The sequence below is a fragment of the Nelumbo nucifera genome, chromosome 8, assembly GCF_055504915.1.
Source record: "Nelumbo nucifera cultivar China Antique chromosome 8, China Antique-T2T, whole genome shotgun sequence".
Lineage (NCBI taxonomy): Eukaryota > Viridiplantae > Streptophyta > Magnoliopsida > Proteales > Nelumbonaceae > Nelumbo > Nelumbo nucifera.
Window position 1 is genome coordinate 28,812,622 of NC_142656.1, and position 19,465 is coordinate 28,832,086.

The 19,465-nt window shown below is 42.5% G+C and overlaps 5 non-coding genes across 5 annotated transcripts; 4 read left to right on the plus strand and 1 right to left on the minus strand.

Moving 5' to 3' along the window:
* Positions 1–267: 267 nt before the first annotated feature.
* On the minus strand, positions 268–339 carry TRNAG-UCC (transfer RNA glycine (anticodon UCC)). Its single transcript has one exon. It is a non-coding gene; the product is annotated as a tRNA-Gly (tRNA).
* Positions 340–5,539: 5,200 nt separating this feature from the next.
* Positions 5,540–5,847, plus strand: LOC148789800 (signal recognition particle RNA). The gene has a single exon (XR_016079983.1).
* A 1,803-nt stretch (positions 5,848–7,650) lies between these two features.
* On the plus strand, positions 7,651–7,958 carry LOC148789801 (signal recognition particle RNA). Its single transcript, XR_016079979.1, has one exon.
* A 2,269-nt stretch (positions 7,959–10,227) lies between these two features.
* On the plus strand, positions 10,228–10,535 carry LOC148789802 (signal recognition particle RNA). The gene has a single exon (XR_016079977.1).
* A 5,004-nt stretch (positions 10,536–15,539) lies between these two features.
* Positions 15,540–15,847, plus strand: LOC148789803 (signal recognition particle RNA). Its single transcript, XR_016079982.1, has one exon.
* The last annotated feature ends 3,618 nt before the right edge of the window (positions 15,848–19,465 follow it).

Here is a 19,465-nt window from a genome sequence, read left to right on the forward strand (position 1 = left end):
TTGTAAATCAACTCAGCCCACTTGCCCATGTTAACTTTATTTTTACTTCTCAATTCGTTAGATATATGCGTGCATGAACCCCTGAAAAAGGCCTCTGAATAGTTTTCAAAGAGTCTATTTTGGTGCCCTTCCACTTAACCAAATCTTTGGAACTTGTCTGAAGCATAATACAGCAGCTCTTACCAACAAAAAATAAAAATATTAAGGGGAAAAATTGACAAATAAATGTTGTATTATTTACCTACAAATTAAAGAGTAACATCACAATGCGTTTGCCGGGAGTCGACCCCGGGTCTATTGCTTGGAAGGCAATTATCCTAACCGTTGGACTACAAACGCTTTGTTGATATGATGAACTAGTTACAAATAATCCTGAATTCTGGAATTTTAACCAATTCTTATAAAGTAGGTTATAGGTTCTGCCTTAGAACCGAATTAAACCGATGGAATTCTGACCAATTCTTATAAGGTAGGTTATAGGTTCTGCCTTGAAACCGAATCCATGCGTACCCTTAATCTCAAGTCTCTACTACAAATATGGATATGTCTTTATGGTATTTACTTCTATTTTTTCAATTATTAGCCATTAAATAAAAATTTTGATAACTATAAAAGTAAAAATTATTTCAATATATAATACTAGGAGTCTAGAACTAGTGTACCACCATGGCCACCGATGGAATACTATTTCTGGTGGTTGGATCTTAGTGGTAGAATCTTGGGTCACTGGTGGGATGACCCGGAAAAATAGTTTGGGTTATGGGATACCACTTCAATGGTCCGGGTTATAAAAGTCATCTTGCCTATAATAAATTTTTGTTATTTTTACTAAGTCTTGGATTTAGGAGTGACCACGAGTTGAGTTCTTTACGAGCAATTCGAACTATCGAGCTTCGAGCCGAGCTCAAATAGCTACATACATACATACATATAATAATAATAATAATAATAATAATAACAATAATAACAATAATAATTGATGAAGGGTGATTTGGCTTGACCTAGTAAATAGAGGACACGTTGACGCGACCTGTCAATTAGACTGTGAGTCAGCACTTACCGCCATTTTAGCACCACTTTCCACCTCGGTGGGCCAAGCCACCTCGGGCGTCTCAGGCACCTCGGCAATGACCTAGGTATGGGTAGCTCGGGATTGCCTAACTCACCGAGGTAACACATCCGACTTCTAGAAGCATGCCAGCTACCCCCGAGCTCATCAGGATCATGTCGCACAACTGTAAGACTTATCCACATCGCGCCCGGATCAGACGGACACGATAGGCCTTATCGGCTAGCATGCTATCCACCTCTCCAAGCGGAATGGACTCTTAACAGCGCAGACCGAGGATCTCAGAGGTGTTTCGTGAGACCCACAGCAACCCATCTATATAAGACCCACACGCAATTTAGTGCATTCTAGCTCTCATATTTGCTTATTTTCAACTCGCAACCAACCTAATACTGACTTAAGCATCAGAGTAGACCACACCGGGTTAGCCACTCCGAGTTCTCTGAGCACTTTTTCCTCGTAGTTCAATCGGCTAGCTAGGTGAGCTACTGACCATATAGGAGTTACTAGATCGCACACCATCAATTGGCGTCATCTGTGAGAAACATGAATAAAAGCCAAGTTTCTACTTTAACTACTTCCAGCAAATCATCAATGGCATCCTAAAGCAACACTGGAAAAAGCATCAACGTGATTGTGACTAGGGGCAGGAACATACCACTTTCAATTCAGAGTTCCCCTCAGTTTGCATTGGTCGGTTTACCATTCCCCTCACCATTTCGGGGGTTTCAACAATGCAAAGTCAGGCGTTCTACATGCAACCCTTGCACACTCCACTGCCTCAGGTGAGCACCACCATCTTGGTTGCGGAGCCTTAGGTGGTTCCTCTCGGGGTCGATTTGTAGCAATTCGAGGAGTTGGTCCAGAGCGTGCGGGTCATATAGCTTCAGATGTAGTAGATCCATCAGTTCCAGCCGTACCAACAGTACTATTTCTACCAGTAGCAATTTCCACCACTTCAAAACCAGAACCAGAATCAGAACATAGCTTCGACTCAGAACCAGAACCAGAACCAGGCGTAATAGAATGTGCACCGATCCCCTCCCCGGGGCACGGGGACATCTTGGGTCCCAGCCCCTCCTCAGGGCCAGACCCCACCTCGGGACTAGGCAGCAGGACAATGCACACCACCACCTTCCCATGTGGAAAATCAGAAGAATCGGCCCCAAGACAGCCGCCAGACTAGGACCGATCAGCAACAACACTCGCGGTGTGAAAACCACGAGCCTCAAGTCTACAACCATCAGCTCAGGGCAAGAGGCACAAACTCACATCGAGACCCCTCGGTCCCCCACAACAACCAGCATCCAGTTCATGATCATGAGGACGTGAGTAATAGGAACTAGCTCCCGCCTCGTGACAGCATTCGAGAGCGGGAGCGCACTAGAGTCAAGATGCCAGACAATACCGAAGTGAACAACACCAACAACGAGGCCGTGAGGAAGCAACACCGTCACAGAGTGCGCCGAACATCAGCAAGGAGCAGCCCACTAGTAGCAACAAACAGAATGAGGGAGGAAGTGAGCTTAGTAGCTGTACAACCAGCTCCAGTATTGTTGAGCCAGCCCTCCCCCTAGCAACAGAGATTCTTTTTGCTCCAAGGCCACAATGGTTCAAGACACCAACGCTGGAAATGTACAATGAGAAGACTAACCCTAACGACCATGCCGACAACTTCCAGTCCTTAATGCTACTCACTAGAGCTGATAAAGCGAGCCTGTGGGTGGTGTTCTCAGCGACTTTTAGGGAAATAGCTAGGATGTGCTATAGGAACCTACCCCCAGGCTCGATCAAGAGTTGGTCACAGTTCGTAGATCTGTTCAGCACGCATTTTATCACAAGTAAGAAGTGCTCGAAGTCAGCAGCGAGCCTTCTGAACGTGGTCTAGTAGGAAAACAAGTCAATCAGGAGCTACATCAACAGGTTCAATCCAGAGTGCTTGCAAATACCTAACCTCAATCAAGTTGTGCAGCTCACTACAGCCCAGAAGGGAGTTCACTATGTCGAGTTCTCTTGGCATCTCGAGTTGAACCCTACAAAAACAATGGAGAAGTTCCTCGAGAACACTGGCAAATTCATCCATGTGGAAGAAGCCCTCGGGTCCAAGTTGGAGCTCCAACAAGGCGATAAGAGAAAGAGAGAAGATGAAGGCACCAGTAGCAACAAGCATTGGTGATGAAAGAGTAAGTCGCCAAAGAGAAGTAAGTCCCCACGACAGAAAAGAAAGTCTCCACCTTGGGGTTCTAGGTCAGGTCGGCGATCTAGGACCCCTCCAATCCAGAGGTCCACCTACACTCCCCTCAATGCAAAATGGGGTGAAATTCTGATGGCGATCAAGGATACCATCTGTGTCAAGTGGCTGCCCAAGATGCGAGGAGACCTGGCAACTAGAAACCCAAATGTCTATTGTCATTTTCACTGAGATGTTGGACATAGTACAAAAGGTTGCCACAACCTAAAGGATGAGATCGAGGAGTTGATCCGCTGTGGGTATTTAAAGAAGTTCATCAAGCATGAGGACAAGGAGATAGTGGACCAGCAAAGAGAAGCCTTGGAGTCAAGCAGAAGGAATGACCAACAGCCACCTCGACAACCACCACCACCAAAAGACAGGCCGATCCGCGGGGTGTTCAATATCATCATCGGTGGGTCCACCATTGCGGGGTGTAGCACAACAGTGGAAAAGACTTCAATTTGGAAGCTCGAACATGAAGATGAGAACCCGCCAAAACGACATCAGGTCGAGGAGGCAATCTATTTCACCGAGGACGATGCACGCGGGATTCAGTATCCACATGACGATGCCCTCATAGTCAAGCTCATGATCAACGACTTCGAGGTAAAGTAGGTACTAGTAGACTCTAGGAGTTCGGCTAACATCCTATTCCTATAAGTGTTTAACAAGCTATAGTTGGAGTGAAAGGATCTGAAGCCAGCAAACACGCCCCTAGTCGGGTTCAGTGGTGATGTCGTGAGGCCCCTCAGCCGAATTACAATTCCAATCACACCAGGAGCATGGCCCAACTCGGTACACTTCAAGCACACGTTCTTGGTGGTCGCGACTCCTTCCCCCTACAACGCCATCCTAGGTTGGCCCATCTTGCATGCCCTACGTGCGGTGGTGTCGAACTACTACTTGTCAATGAAGTTCCCGATGAGAGACGGGTAATACGAGGTGACTAGCTTGGGTCACGGAAGTGCTACGTAGCCGCACTAAAGGGCAAGGTGAAGTTGGCAGACGATGTCGAACTAGAAACACCCCCCGATAACACAGAGGATCGAGCTGCCCTAATGGAGGAGATAGTCCAGGTCCCGGTTTTTTATGCTAAGCCGAGGAAGACCCTCCAGATCGGTGCCCTACTAAACGACCACTTTGGTCACAACTAGTAAGTTTCTTACTCAGTAAATTAAATGTTTTTGCTTGGTCCATAGTAGAAATGCCTAGTATTGACCAAAGTATTATAACTCATAAACTTAATGTGGATCCCTTAGTCAAGCTAGTTAGACAAAGAAAACGGAACGTTGCCCTAAAGCGGTGGAGGATAGTTAATGAGGAGGTTGGGAAGCTCCTTGCAGTAGACTTCGTTAAACAGATCCAATACCTAAGATGGGTGGCCAACCCAATGCTTGTGAAAAAGGCGAGCTATTGTCCCAATCAGGGGTGCAGGCGAAACAGAGCTCGACATTATTCCCAGAACCAAAGGAGCAACATCATTTGGTGACCTTGGATTAGCCACCCCGGGTTCCTAGAACCAAAGCATCGGAGTGACTACGCCGGGTTAGCCACCCCAGGTTCTCTGAGCACTTCTTCCTTGTAGTTCAACCAGCCAGCTAGGCGAGCTACTGTCCAGCAATGAGTTACCAAATCACACACCATCAATAATAATAATAATAACAATAATAACAATAACAATAATAATAATAATAACAACAACAATAATAATAATAATAATAATAACAATAATAATAATAATACAGAAAATAATATATATGATAAAAATATTATATATATTATTTTTATTTTTATATATAATAATAACTAATTAATATAATTCTTAATTTTTTAAATATCAAATAAAAAATACATTTTATAGATAACTCTTTTATTTTTATAAAACAGTTTTCTCAAATCGAGCGTGAACCGAACCAAGCTCAAGCTTAGGAGCTTTTGACTCGAACCAACCCCGAGCTCAAAGTTCTAGCTATTCAAGCTCGGCTGAGTTACTAATTAGTTTATTGCCAAATGGGCATCAAGATCAACAAGAATTCGAAATTATTAGTATTTCCCACCCCACCTCTTTGTAACTAGGATAAATAGCTTTAAAGTTGAATAACCCCTCCAAACGAGAACCGTTAACTTCCATTCTATTCTTTTGTTGAGATGAACACCACGTGTTTGGCAAAAGTCCCATATTGGTAAAGCACAAGAAGTTCTTGTTCCTTATTAGATCCATCAGTCCAATAGATGTCCCCGAGCTTGGTAGCACAAGCTTGTACCTCTAGCGAGGGCACCAAGGTGGTTGAATGTTGGTCCGATTGATACAGGCAGGAGCAGTCGGAGCGAATTTGCTGGCACGCCCATTCCAAATAGGGAGTTGAACCATGTGACTTGAACAAAAGCTTGGGTCATATGGATCTTAGAGTAGAGGGAACCGCATCAGGCTGGCTTTACAGAGCAGCAAAAACCTCCAGCTCCAATCAGTGGAAGGACAACGAGCAAGTGCTTCCCTGTCCCAACAATTGCCCTAAGAGTCGAGCCCAATCGAACAAACATCTTTTGCTTTCTTTTTTTTTCACTGCAAGTCTGTAACAGCTACTGGATTCATTCAAGGGAAGAGATTATGTTCTTTGCTTCTTGGGTTTCATTCTCTCTCTAGATCACTGAAGGGTTTTTATGGAGTCTCGTGGATCAATTTTAATTTCCCTTTTCCTTCTAAATTTGCTTAGCTACTTCTATTGTTCTATACGTCCTTGAACCACTAAGGAAGGCGTGCGGCTGAATAGTTTTTTAACTGTCCATTTCAGGTGATTGGATCTTAGTGGCCCAGATGATAAGGTTATATCTTGCCACGTTGGATATTGAGATGAATGTCTAATATTCTGCATATATTCCCACGTAATTGCTTTTGATTGACAGCTTTTTTTATCATGGAACTTTTATGGCTAGAATAGTCAGTATTTTATTTACCTGAAAAACAAAAGAAAAATGGTAAATACAAACATTTACCCAAGTAAGTGCATTTACTTAGGTAAGTAAGGCCCTTTTTGGCAACATTCCATGGGAGCTTTCTATCGTTCTTGGCCTTCTCATGGAATAGAAATGTGTTTGGCTGAAATAAAAGTAAAAGACACAAGCTATTCCTGCATGAGAACAGCACCCAAAGAACGAATTCTTTGGGAGTGACAAATCGAAATTCTCAAAGAACGCGTTCTTTGGGAACGTGCGATTCTCATAAAGTCTATGCATATTAACGTACAACATGGGTGACATTCCCACGTGAGGGAAGGGTAATTTTTGGTATTTCACACGAAATGATAAACAAGCCCTAAAACAACAATTCATATTCGTTCAACACTTACCTCATTGTCGTTGCACAACCCAGAGGTGGGGATTTCCTTGGCTTCTATTGCGTTAACAAACAAATGACAAGCAAACGGAACAAATCTTCGACGTCATTTCTGGCAAGATTCACAAAAATAGGTAAGTTGTGTTCTAATGTAGGTGCATGTGGCCATGACCAATGGCAAGATGGCACGTGCTAAACGGCAACGTTTAGAATGCACCCAATCTGGGGTGCAGGCGGAACAGAGCTCGGCATGATTCCCAGAACCAAAGGAGCGACATCATTTGGTGACCTCGGATTAGCAACCCCGGGTTCCCAGAACCAAAGCATCAGAGTGACCACGCCGGGTTAGCCACCCCGGGTTCTCTGAGAACTTCTTCCTTGCAGTTCAACCAGCCAGTTAGGCGAGCTACTGTCCAGCTAAGAGTTACCAGATCGCACACCATCAACAATAATAATAATAATAATAATAATAATAATAATAATAATAATAATAATGATAATAATAATAATATAGAAAATAATATATATGATAAAAATATTATATATATTATTTTTATTTTTATAAATATATTAATAACTAATTAATATAATTCTTAATTTTTTAAATATCAAATAAAAAATAGTCTTCATAGATAATTCTTTTATTTTTATAAAACAGTTTTCTCAAATCGAGGTTGAACCGAACCAAGCTCAAGCTTAGGAGCTTTTGACTCGAGCCAATCCCAAGCTCAAAGTTCTAGCTATTCAAGCTCGACTGAGTTACTAATTAGATTATTTCCAAATGGGCATCAAGATCAACAAGAATTCGAAATTATTAGTATTTCCCATCCCACCCCAATTGCTTTGTAACTAGGATAAAAAGCTTTAAAGTTGAATAACCCCTCCAAACGAGAACCGTTAACTTCCATTCTATTCTTTGGTTGAGATGAACACCACATGTTTGGCAAAAGTCCCATATTGGTAAAGCATAAGAAGTTCTTGTTCCTTATTAGATCCATCAGTCCATTAGATGTCGCCGAGCTTGGTAGCACAAGCTTGTAACTCTAGCGAGGGCACCAAGGTGGTTGAATGTTTGTCCGATTCATACAGGCAGGAGCAGTCGGAGCTAATTCGCTGGCACGCCCATTCCAAGTAGGGAGTTGAACCATGTGACTTGAACAAAAGCTTGGGTCATATGGCTCTTAGAGTGGAGGGCACCGCGTCAGGCTGGCTTCACAGAGCAGCGAAAACCTCCCGCTCCTATCAGTGGAAGGACAACGAGCCAGTGCTTCCCTGTCCCAACAATTGCCCGATGAGTCGAGCCCATTCGAACAAACACCTTTTGCTTTCCTTTTCTTACTGCAAGTCTGTAACAACTACTGAATTCATTCAAGGGAAGAGATTATGTTCTTTGCTTCTTGGGTTTCATTCTCTCTCTAGATCTCTGATGGGTGTTTATGGAATCTTGTGGATCAATTTTAATTTCCCTTTTACTTCTAAATTTGCTTAGCTTCTTCTATAGTTCTATGCGTCCTTGAACACCTAAGGAAGGCGCGCGGCTGAATAGTTTTTTGACTGTCCATTATGGTGTCCTTCCATTCTTTGGAATTTGTCTAAAACATAAGACAATAACTATTAAAAGACCAAAAGGAAGAGAAAACAAATGGAAAAACTTGTTCATTAAAATTGGGTAGGAGTGAAAAACAAGCAGATCAAACTTTGCTTGCAGAATGTTGTTCTACTCTTTTCACTGCTGCTTTTCAAGTTTTCTTCATCTTCCCAGGCAGGAATCACTGGGTTTGGTTGTTTCCTCATAGGATATATGATATTCTGGAAACCTACAAATGGAAACATTTTGCCTTTCTGTGTTTGAATAAAAAGTGATAAAATGGAGGAAATCTTAATTTGCTGAAGGTTGGTGATGATCATCAACTGGAGTTTGTCATATTGCATTAATGGATTTCATAGCATGCATGCATTTTTTAATTATTATCCATAAATAAATAAATGATAATAAAGAAAATAATTATTGTTTCAATATATAATACTAGGAGTCTATAACTAGGGTACCGCCATGACCACCCAATCGGACACCATTTCAGGTGATTGGATCTTAGTGGCTCAGATGATAAGGTTATATCTTGCCACGTTGGATATTGAGATGAATGTCTATTATTCTGCATATATTCCCACTTAATTGCTTTTGATTGACAGCTTTTTTTATCATGGAACTTTTATGGCTAGAATAGTCAGTATTTTATTTACCTGAAAAATAAAAGAACAATGGTAAATACAAACATTTACCCAAGTAAGTGCATTTACTCAGGTAAGTAAGGCCCTTTTTGGCAACATTCCGTGAGAGCATTTCTATCGTTCTTGGCGTTCTCATGGAATAGAAATGTGTTTGGTTGAAATAAAAGTAAAAGAAACAAGCCATTCCTGCATGAGAACAGCACCCAAAGAACGAATTCTTTGGGAGTGACAAATCGACATTCTCAAAGAATGCGTTCTTTGGGAACGTGCGATTCTCATAAAGTCTATGCATATTAACGTACAACATGGGTGACATTCCCACGTGAGGGAAGGGTTATTTTTGGTATTTCACACGAAATGATAAACAAGCCCTAAAACAACAATTCACATTCGTTCAACACTTACCTCATTGTCGTTGCACAACCCGAAGGAGGGGACTTCCTTGGCTGCTATTGCGTTAACAAACAAATGACAAGCAAATAGAACAAATCTTCGACGTCATTTCTGGCTAGATTCACATAAATAGGTAAGTTGTGCTCTAATGTAGGTGCATGTGGCCATGACCAATGGCAAGATGGCACGTGCTAAACGGCAACGTTCAGAACGGACCCAATCAGGGGTGCGGGCGGAACAGATCTCGGCATGATTTCCAGAACCAAAGGAGCGACATCATTTGGTGACCTCGGATTAGCCACCCCGGGTTCCCAAAACCAAACATCGGAGTGACCACGCCGGGTTAGCCACCCCGGGTTCTCTGAGAACTTCTTCCTTGCAGTTCAACCAGCCAGTTAGGCGAGGTACTGTCCAGCTAGGAGTTACCAGATCGCACACCTTCAATAATATTAATAATAATAATATAGAAAATAATATATATGATAAAAATATTATATATATTATTTTTATTTTTATATATATTAATAACTAATTAAAATAATTCTTAATTTTTTAAATATCAAATAAAAATTAGTCTTCATAGATAACTCTTTTATTTTTATAAAACAGTTTTCTCAAATCGAGCTTGAACCGAACCAAGCTCAAGCATAGGAGCTTTTGACTCGAAGCCAACCCCGAGCTCAAAGTTCTAGCTATTCAAGTTCGACTGAGTTACTAAATAGTTTATTTCCAAATGGGCATCAAGATCAACAAGAATTCAAAATTATTAGTATTTCCCATCCCACCCCAATTGCTTTGTAACTAGGATAAATAGCTTTAAAGTTGAATAACCCCTCCAAACAAGAACCGTTAACTTCCATTCTATTCTATGGTTGAGATGAACACCACATGTTTGGCAAAAGTCCCATATTGGTAAAGCATAAGAAGTTCTTGTTCCTTATTAGATCCATCAGTCCATTAGATGTCGCCGAGCTTGGTAGCACAAGCTTGTAACTCTAGCGAGGGCACCAAGGTGGTTGAATGTTTGTCCGATTCATACAGGCAGGAGCAGTCGGAGCTAATTTGCTGGCACGCCCATTCCAAGTAGGGAGTTGAACCATGTGACTTGAACAAAAGCTTGGGTCATATGGCTCTTAGAGTGGAGGGTACCGCGTCAGGCTGGCTTCACAGAGCAGCGAAAACCTCCCGCTCCTATCAGTGGAAGGACAACGAGCCAGTGCTTCCCTGTCCCAACAATTGCCCTAAGAGTCGAGCCCAATCGAACAAACACCTTTTGCTTTCTTTTTTTTACTGCAAGTCTGTAACAGTAGTTTTAATTTCCCATTTCCTTCCAAATTTGCTTAGCTACTTCTATAGTTCTATGCGTCCTTGAACCACTAAGGAAGGCGCGCGGCTGAATAGTTTTTTAACTGTCCATTATGGTGTTCTTCCATTCTTTGGAATTTGTCTAAAACATAATACAAAAACTATTAAAAGACCAAAAGGAAGAGAAAACAAATGGAAAAACTTGTTCATTAAAATTGGGTAGGAGTGAAAAACAAGCAGATCAAACTTTGCTTGCAGAATGTTGTTCTACTCTTTTCACTGCTGCTTTTCAAGTTTTCTTCATCTTCCCAGGCAGGAATCACTGGGTTTGGTTGTTTCCTCATAGGATATATGATATTCTGGAAACCTACAAATGGAAACATTTTGCCTTTCTGTGTTTGAATTTAAAAGTGATAAAATGGAGGAAATCTTAATTTGCTGAAGGTTGGTGATGATCATCTACTGAAGTTTGTCTTATTGCATTAATCGATTTGATAGCATGCATGCATTTTCAAATTATTATCCATAAAAAAATAAAATAATAATTGTTTCAATATATAATACTAGGAGTCTATAACTAGGGTACCGCCATGACCACCCAATCGGACACCATTTTAGGTGATTGGATCTTAGTGGCCCAGATGATAAGGTTATATCTTGCCACGTTGGATATTGAGATGAATGTCTAATATTCTGCATATATTCCCACTTAATTGCTTTTGATTGACAGCTTATTTTTCTGGGTATGACTTATCTGGGTAAGTGATACCCATCTTTTACGTGGGTAAATTAACTTTTCCATCTTTGGAAAGTTGCCAATACTTAGATGCAATAAAAATACCCTTTTTTTATCATGGAACTTTTATGGCTAGAATAGTCACTATTTTATTTACCAGAAAAATAAAAGAACAATGGTAAATAGAAACATTTACCCAAGTAAGTGCATTTACTCAGGTAAGTAAGGCCCTTTCTGGCAACGTTCCGTGAGAGCGTTTCTGTCGTTCTTGGCGTTCTCATGGAACATAAATGTGTTTGGCTGAAATAAAAGTAAAAGAAACAAGCCATTTCTGCATGAGAACAGCACCCAAAGAACGAATTCTTTGGGAGTGACAAATCGACATTCTCAAAAAACGCGTTCTTTGGGAACGTGCGATTCTCATAACGTGTATGCATATTAACGTACCACATGGGTGACATTCCCTCGTGAGGGAAGGGTTATTTTTGGTATGTCACACGGAATGATATACAAGCCCTAAAACAACAATTTTCATTCGTTCAACACTTACCTCATTGTCGTTGCACAACCCAGAGGAGGGGACTTCCTTGGCTCCTATTGTGTTAACAACCAAATGACAAGCAAACGGAACAAATCTCCGACGTCATTTCTGGCTAGATTCACATAAATAGGTAAGTTGTGTTCTAATGTAGGTGCATGTGGCCATGACCAATGGCAAGTTGGCACGTGCTAAACGACAGCGTTCAAAACGGACCCAATCAGGGGTGTGGGTGGAACAGAGCTCAGCATGATTCCTAGAACCAAAGGAGGAACATCATTTGGTGACCTCGGATGGCCGCGCTCCTCGCATACGGATTGCATCCGGACTGTCCGAGCTTACCTACCTCCAGGCGACCTCAAGTATAAATAGAAGGAAACCCCTCAAGGTAAGGGACTGGAACCTAAACTCAAGAACAAGCACTTGAGAACTCTTACTCTCCCTTGTGGCCTCACCTGAGTGTTAATACCCCAGGCCTCGTCCACCCTATACCACCTCCTAGAACTAACTTGAGCGTCTGAGTCTCCACCTCGGGTACCAACCCGGGGCATTTGACGTCCTCCTTCATTCCTTGCCGCACCGTGGCCTGTTAGTCATCGTCCACCTCGGACCGCGGACCCCTTAGCAACACCTCGACTTGGGAGCGAATTTATAGTGTGGCCCTTAGCCCAATTTGACTAGAAACAATTGGCATCATATGTGGGAACCGCCGCTAAGACTTCCCTCAATTTAACTTCCTCAAAACTAAAAGAATCAACTCCTAAGCCAAAGCATTAGGCAACATGGCAAGAAACACTAGGAACACTTAGAGAAGGTTCAAAGTATCGACACGTATTGGCCTGTATCGGCTGATATGTATCATTCTGGGACCCCTCCGATACGCCCCTACAATGGGTGTATTAGAGGTCTGACCGGTTCAGGGGGTAGAGGAGACCTAAACTGGCCCCCTTGAATCGGTTGTAATAAAAAATAAAAAAAAGGACCAAATTGTGTATCGATTCGCCCGATACACCCATACCGATGTATTGGGCATATTGATATTTTGAACCTTGCACTCAAAACCTGGTCACAGGGGACCAACTCCAAATGGTCCTCGATAAGCTCAACGACCTCGGCAAGAGGTTGGACAAGGTTGGGCGCTTGGCAGGAGCCCTCATCAAGGCAGCCACCCCACTGGAAGCCTGGGGCACAATGGCGAGCGCGTGTCTCTGGACCCCATAGCCATCGGCCCAGTCGGGTCTAATAGGGTCGACCCCTTAGAATCTGATAGTAGCCGATGCGCCAGTCAGCCGCAAAGGACCTCACGACACCCCAGTTGAAGGGGGGAAGAATCCGCACAGTCTCGCGACCACTGTCGAGACTCAGAGAATCATCACCGCCGCCGAAGAGAGAACTCTCGGGACAACGGCGGGCGATTGGGCCATCATAGCCCCCTCTCGAGGGCCGAGGGTTGATGCCACGCCTCTCTCTCTCATGTCTCGGATCTCCGAGACCTCTTGAATTATAGACGAGCGCAAAGGAATGGACATGGGCCTGCATCGTAATACTTAGGGGTCTGGATGACCCCACCGAGTCCGCGAGGAGAAGAAGGGGCCCAGGCCCCCCTCAACCAACGAATCATTGATCTACAAGCGCAACTCGGAGCCGTCTAGGACGAGCTCTACCAAGTCAAAGAAAGTCGACCTGAGGCCTTGGCCAGTCAGAGCCATCCGTCTAGGAGGATAGATGCCTTCACTCTGACATCATCTTCGAGCCTCTCCCTCCACACTTCAAAGTGCCAGTGCTGGAAATGTATGATGGTACGTCCGACCCGGAAAACCACCTGGAAAGTTTCAAGGCACTCATGGATACTCCGACGCCCTGGCGTGCCAGACTTTCAAGGGGGCAGTCCACCGATGGTTTTCTGGGCTCCCTCCTCGCTCCGTTGGTTCGTGGGAGAAATTTGCCAACCTTTTCCTCACCCACGTCATCAGCAGCAAGCAATGCCAGAAGAGCATTGTTTCCCTGATGGCCGTCAAGTAGAAGCATGGAGAGAGAAAGAAGAGCTCGAGGTCTGAGACCACGATCCAATGGTCTCCATGCATGCTACCATCAATGGTCTCCTACTTGGCTCAGCCCTCAAGTGCTCAGTAGCCAAGACCCCACCGAAGTCCAAGGTGGAATTTCTTAAAATGGCATAGAAGCACATCGCTGACGAGGAGGCCTCGGTTGATGATCGTCAGAAAGGAGAGGACGACCGCCATCATAGAGGCCCAAAGAAGAAGAGAAAGAATGGAAACCACCGCAACAACAACAACAAAAACAACACGAACAATCAGTACACGCCACTCAACTCCACCAAAACACAGATCCTCATGTAGGTGGGGAAGGAGTACATGTAGTGACCGAAGAAAATGAAGAGAAAGCCCAAGAGGGGAAACCCGAAAAAATATTGCAAGTACCACCGCGACACAGGCCATGACACCAATGATTACTATGAGTTGAAAAATGAAATAGAGTCCATCATTTGTCGTGGTCATCTCAAGCAATACGTGGGAGGCGAGGATGGCACTTCATCCTCGCAATAGCAGCACCAGCAGCTAGCCGACATCATAGACATCATCACCGAGGGCACGTCCTTGGGTGGAGCCTCGACCTCAGCCCGCAAGGCCTATGCCAGGCAACTGAACATCCAGGGACTAACTCCCAAGAAGTTGAAACAAGAAGAAGCCCTCGCATTCAGAGATAAGGACTTAAAAGGAGTTCTCAATCCCCCATGACGATACGCTCGTGATCTCGACCATCGTAACAAACTTTACGGTGAAGAGGATTTTGGTGGACAACGGCTCCTCGGTCAACATCCTCTTCTATGATACATTCGAGAAGATGAAGCTGGCACCCGAGCACCTTCAACCTGCTGGAGTGCCACTTGTCGGCTTCTTCACCAACGTGGTCAGGCCAAAAGGAAGAATCACTCTACTCGATACGGTAGGGACAAAGCCTTGGCAGGTGATGAGGATGAACGAGTTTCTAGTTGTGAGGATCGGAAGGCTGACCCTCTGCGCACTAAAGGTAGTCATCTCCTCCTACCACCTAGCCCTCAAATCCCCACCAAGTACGGCATCGGAATCGTTTAGGGGGACCAACAAGCCGCCCGATAGTGCTATGTGGCAGCATTGAAGGGTAAAAGGAAGGAAGCACTGCCACTTGAGGGCCTCGACGACGTCTCGATTCCCCTAGATGAGGCCAAGCCCGAAAAGAAAATCTGCATCGGGTCCAACCTTCCTCTAGAGAGCCTATCCGAACTGGTAAGTTTCCTTAGAACTAACGCCAACGTCTTTTACTTGGTCTGCCACTGACATGCCCAGAATTGACCCTTTGGTCATTACTCACAAGCTAAGTGTGGACTTGAACTCTAGTTCAGTTTGATAAAAAAATGGAACTTTGCACCGGTGCGCTAGAAGGCCATAGGGGAAGAAGTTGACAAACTACTTGGCGCCGGCTTCATTCAAAAAGGTCACAAGAATTTCAAATTATTAGTTTTTCCTATCCTACCTCAATTGCTTTGTAACTTGTATAGATAGCTTTAAAGTTGAATAACCCCTCCAAACAAGAACCGTTAACTTTCATTCTATTCTTTGGTTGAGATGAACACCACGTGTTTGGCAAAAGTCCTAGTTGTTCTTGTTCCTTATTAGATCCATCAGTCCATTAGATGTCGCCGACCTTGGTAGCACAAATTTGTAACTCAAGCGAGGGCACTAAGGTGGTTGAATGTTGGCCCGATTCCGACAGGCAGGAGCAGTCGGAGCTAATTTGATGGTACGCCCATTCCATGTAGGGAGTTGAACCATGTGGCTTGAGAGAAAGCTTGGTCATGTGGCTCTTAGAGTTGGAGGGCACCGCGTCAGGCTGGCTTCACAAAGCAGCAAAAACCTCCTGCTCCCATCAGTGGAAAGGATAACGAGTCGGCGCTCTGCTGCCCCAACAATTGCCCTAAGAGTCGAGCCCAATGGACAACCACCTTTTGCTTTAGGTTCATTCAAGGAAGTGTACATCGATTTAATTTCCTTTTTCCTTCTCAATTCGTTTAGCTACGTTCTATGCCTCCATGAGCCAATGAGGAAGGCGTCTGAATGGTTTTTTAACTGTCCATTTTGGTTTCTTTCCATTCTATGGAGCTCTTTTCTCTGCTGCTTTGCAAGTTTTCTTCACCTTTTCCCGGCAGGAGCCGCTGTGTTTGATTGTTTCATCATATGATATATGATATTCGGGAAACCTCTACAAATTGAAACACTTTGCTTTTTCAGAGTTTCAATTTAAAAGTGATCGAAAGTGGAGGAAATCTTTGCTGAAGGATGGTGACTGATATCAACTGAAAAAGAAAAAAGAAAAAAAAAAAAAAAAAGAGCGACAGTTTTAGATAACAAGAAATGAAGGGGTATGTTTATTAATAACTTGTTTTTTCAGATTCTCTGTTTCATTCTTTGTTTTTAGTCCTGATATGTCTCTGTTTTATCTTGTGTCACAGCTATTTCTGGCATATTCTATATCTGGTAGATTTCTAAGAGAAGCTGAGCAACCGAATAAGATTAGGTAGAGGGGCCTATCTATAAAGATGCCATGAAAACCCAGAAGAGGAATATGTATGCCTTTTGACCTGTACATTCCTCCATTAAGAGGATCTGAAAGCACGAAATATATGCGTCATAATCCAAGTATCCTGGGCTTGTTGTTATTTGTTTGTTTGTTTTATTTTGAGAAGTGAAGTATTTCAGTGGTTGATCATTGAATTAAGGTCGGAAAGTTACTTGTCCAAGTATATGCACTTACCATTCTTTTATTTCCGAGATAAAAAAAAAAATAATAGTTTTAGCCATAAAAAAAAAAAACCATTATTAAAAGGGACAATTTTATCTGTGTGGTAATTTTCCTCTCTCAAAATCAACAGAAAAGAATCGGCCCAAAAGTTTGCCAAAAATCGAACATAGCATGGTCAACCAATCCCAATCAATTTATAATATGATTAATTACTTATATATACCATGTATATTTATGAAACTACTTAAACGACCCTGAACTTTAAAAACTTACTTATATATGTCTTATTGACTTTTTAAAGGTAAAGTCTAATAGATGAATTTAAAAAGACAAAAATACCCTTAAACTGTTCATTAAATTTTCAAAACGTATTATATTCTTTCTTTCTTGAACCACTTCTAGAAACCCCTGAACCAATAGAACCATGGTAACCCCTTAGGCTCCATTTGGAAGGAGTACAAATACAAATATGTAGAGCGCAAAACCTTATATCTATATAAATATATTAAGCTGAAATGTATACGTAAGAAGGGCAGGGGATGAAGGAAATGGAATCTAATAGTATTTTTTGCCTTTTTTCATAGAAATTATAAGAATGTCACTCTCTACCAACTCTCTCTCTTTTTCTTTTTTCTTTCAAATTACAAGAATGCCACTCTCTCCTACCAATTCTCTCTCTCTCTCTCTCCCTCTCTCTATCTCTCTCTTATAAATTACAAGAATGCCATCTCTCTCTCTCCTACCATCTCTCTTTCCTTATAAATTACAAGAATGCCACTCTTTCTCCAACTGAGGGAGACCTCAGCTCGGCATCTTGGCTGCTAGGGGACCTGCAATCAAAGGTAGTCGAGTTCGAGTCGAGCTGAGCTTGAACTTTTGAGCTTAAGCTCAAGTCTCTAATTTGAATCAAGCTCGAGCTAGACGACACCTCGACCACTGAGTGAGACATCGGCTCGGCACCTCAGTCACTGAGGGAGATCTCGGCTCAACACCTCAACAACTGAAGGAGACCTCAGCTCGGCACCTTGTCAACTATGGGAGACCTTAGCTTGACACCTCGCCTACTAGGGAAACCTCAGCTCGACACTTCAGTAATTGAGGGAGACCTCGGTTTGGCACCTCGGCACGAAACCTCGACTCAGCACTTCAGTTGCTTGAGAGACCTGCAATTAAAGGTAGTCAAGCTCGAACTTCCGAGCTTTTGTCTTGAGTCAAGCTTGAGCTCAAGCTCAAGTCTCTAATTCAAAGCAAGCTCAAGCATGATAGTTTATGAACAAGCCCCTACAATGTAGGGCCCCCTCCGCTAGTTTGATATTATTTTGTATGTATTTGTACTGTACATATTTGTATTTGCACTCCTTTCGAACTGAGCCTTAGTAAAACTGTTCAAAAACTTATAGGCAGCAAAGTTTCCTTTTTTTTCCAAAAAGAAAAGAAAAACTTCAGAAAAAGATCTTCACTGCATATTTTGTTAAAATATTGAAGAGTAGAACTACAAACCAACCATTCACCTTATATTTGGTCACCGTGTCAGAGACCATCGCTTCTACCAAACCTTTTTGCCTTCCCCATCTCTGTGTTGTCCAATCTTTTACCTTTCAATACCCTAAACTGAACAATTTTCATGTTTTATGTGTTTTAATATTACATGGTTCAAGTTTAAGGGTCCATTTGGTTCGTAGTCGGAATCGGAATTGAAATCCTCCGGAATCGGAATCGGAATGGTTCATTCCCATAGTCTGTTTGGTTTAAATAGGAATGGGAATTGGAATTAAAACCAGCAGGAATGGGATTTCATTCCCAAGAGAGGGGCAGGGAATGGCCATTCCCTCAAATGGGGGAATGCCATTCTAGCAGAAATGGGAATGAGATTCTGGTTCTGTCCAAACAAACAGTTGGAATCAAAATAGCCCATTCCAATTCCGATTCCAGACCCCTATTCCTGTGACCATACGGGGCCTAACTTCTTCTTCTATATCAGTCTTTTCAGATCAGCCTCATTGCATCTTATTGATCATGGTGGCTACCATCTCTGGAGTAGTCGCCTCACTTTATTGAGTTAGAAGAGGGGAGGAATGAAGAACAAGGATAATTTAATGGCATATCAAACAGCTCTAATGCTTTCTTTAATAGATGGCCTACTTTTGTCATCCTATAAGGTATGTATAAGTAAGTTTTAAAAGTTCAAAATGCATTCAAGTAGTTTCCTAAATATGCAGGGTATATACAAATAATTAACCCTATGTTGCAATGATTCTTGAATTGGCTGCAGAAGTTCTGATGTCCTTAGAAGTCTGTTAGTACAACTTTTACATCTTATAGTTTCTATGAAGGTTTTTAAAATCAATTTAGACAACGAACCCGTTAGGGGTCTGGTTTCTGGGTCGAACAGTCCAACCATTTGAATCAAACGGACGACCCATTTTGACAAAAAAATTAAAAAATAAAAAAAATAAAAAAATAATAATCGGCCAAACTATTAAACAGTTTGAATGGTTTAACTGTCCGAATCAGTGGTTTACTGACCAAATCAACGGTTGTGGAGAAATAACGGTTCTAGGATAACATTGTCTTGCTTGATAGGACAGTTTTGTCTATAACATTATTAAAAGAAAAAAACATGATGTTTCTTTTTGAACAGAGGGCAGAGAGAAGGAACCTGTAAGGAAGGTAGTGGTGGCTGAAGTTTAGTACATCATTATGTCTATTGGGGTTAATTGACTGAGGAGGTGACTAAAGCAATGAATAGATCAATGCTAGAAGTGGTGGTTTAGAGAGAAAATCAAAGTCAGTTTAGACTAGCGATAGAAGTTGAAAAGCAAGGA